Genomic DNA, 2,264 nt, shown 5'->3' with positions numbered 1-2,264 from the left:
GGAAGAGCGTAGTCAGTGTCACTGAACTGTGCATGTAGAAATTTTTGAAATGGTGTATCTTTGGCTATGTTTATTTTCACCCCAAAAAAAGTTTGAGAAGTTAGAGGGTTGATATGATGTCGGGTTGTTAACCAATTTTATAAAACAACCTGTGTACTACTGTTTCATGAGAAACTATTTGTTCTGTAATCCTTCACCTGAAGTACAATAAAAAAAATAAAAATAAATAAAAACTAGATTTGCTGTATGCTGTTTATAAGAGACACACCTTAGACTTAGAGACACAAACAAACTAAAACAGAAAGGATAGAAATAATATATCAAGCAAACAACACTCAAAAAAGAGCAGGAGTGGCAATATTAATCTCTACAAAGTGACTTAAAATAAAATCCACCACAAAGGATAAGGAAGGACACTGTAGAATGATTAAAGGGTCAATACACCAGGAGGATGTAACTATAATAAATATTTAGGCACCCAATTACAGGGCTCCAAAATACATAAACAAACTCTAACAGCACTGAAAAGAGAGATAGACAGCTCCACAAGAGTACTGGGAAACTTCAACACAACACTTTTGGCGAAGGACATAACATTTAGAAAGAAGCTCAACAAAGACACGGAAGAGATAAATGCTACAATCAACCAACTTGATCTCATAGACATGTACTGAATACTCCGCCGAACAGCAGCCAAGTATACTTTCTTTTCCACCACATAGTACATTCTCCAGAATAGACCACATATTAGGCCATAAAGCAAGCCTTAACAAAATTCAAAGCATTGAAATATTACAAAGCATCTTTTCTCACCATAAAGCCATTAAAGTAGAAATCAACAACAAAAAAAGCAAGGAAAAAAATCAAACACATAGAAACTGAACAATACCTTGCTCAAAAACTACTGGGTTATAGAAGAAATTAAGGATGGAATCAAGAAATTTATAGAATCAAGTGAGAATGAAAACACATCCTACCAGAACCTTTGGGACACAGCAAAAGCAGTGCTCAGAGGGCAGTTTCTAGCAACAAATGCACACATCCAAAAAGAATAAAGGGCCATAATCAAAACATTAACCCTACAACTGGAACAAGTAGAAAGAGAGCAGCAAAGGAAGCCTTCAGGTGCCAGAAGAAAGGAAATAATAAGAATTAGAGCAGAATTAAATGAAATAGAGAATAGAAAAACAATTGAAAGAATTAACAAGCCCAAAATCTGGTTCTTTAAAAAGATCAACAAAATTGATAAACCATTGGCCAAACTGACAAAAGAAAAACAGGAGAGGAAGCAGATAACCCGTATAAGAAAGGAGACGGGTGATAACACAACAGACCCAACTGAAATTAAAAGAATCATAACAGAATCGTATGAAAAATTATATTGTAACAAATTTGAAAACCTAGAGGAAATGGACAAATTTCTAGAAACTCATTACCTACCTAAACTAACACAAACAGAGGTAGAACAACTAAGTAAACCCATAACAAAAGAAGAGATTGAAAAGGGAATTAAAAAACTCCCAACAAAAAAAATTGCTGGCCCGAGTGGCTTCACCGGAGAATTCGACCAGACTTTCAAAGAAGAGATAACACCAATTCTACCAAAGGTATTTCAGAGCATAAAAAAAGATAGAATACTCCCAAACTCATTCCATGAAGCCAGTATAACCCTGATACCTAAAACCAGGTAAAGACACCACAAAAGAAGAACATGAACACTGATGCAAAAATCCTCAACAAAATTCTAGCCAACAGAATTCAGCAACATATCAAAAAAATAATTCACCATGATCAAGCGGGATTTATGCCAGATGTGCAGGGATGGCTCAACATTAGAAAAACAATCAATATAATCCATCACATAAATAAAACAACAGACAATAACTACATGATCTTATCTATCAATGCACAAAAGGAATTTGACAAACTCCAACACCCATTCATGATAACAACACTCAACAAAATTGGAATTGAAGGGAAATTCCTCTATATAAATAAGAACATTTATACAAAGCGAACAGCCAATATCATCCTAAATGGAGAGATTTGAAAGCAGACAAGGATGCCCTTTATCACCACTCTTATTCAACATTGTGCTGGAGGTCCTAGAAAAAGCAATTAGGACAGCAAAAGAAATAAAGGCATCCAAATTGGTAGGGAAGAAGTCAAGTATCTCTATTTGCAGATGATATGATCTTATGCACAGAAAACCCCAAAGAATCCACAAGAAAACTACTGGAACTAATAGAAGATTTCAGCAAAGT

Source organism: Trichechus manatus, unplaced genomic scaffold, assembly GCF_000243295.1.
Source record: "Trichechus manatus latirostris isolate Lorelei unplaced genomic scaffold, TriManLat1.0 scaffold00078, whole genome shotgun sequence".
Classification (NCBI taxonomy): domain Eukaryota; kingdom Metazoa; phylum Chordata; class Mammalia; order Sirenia; family Trichechidae; genus Trichechus; species Trichechus manatus.
Note: the sequence above shows the minus strand (reverse complement) of the source record.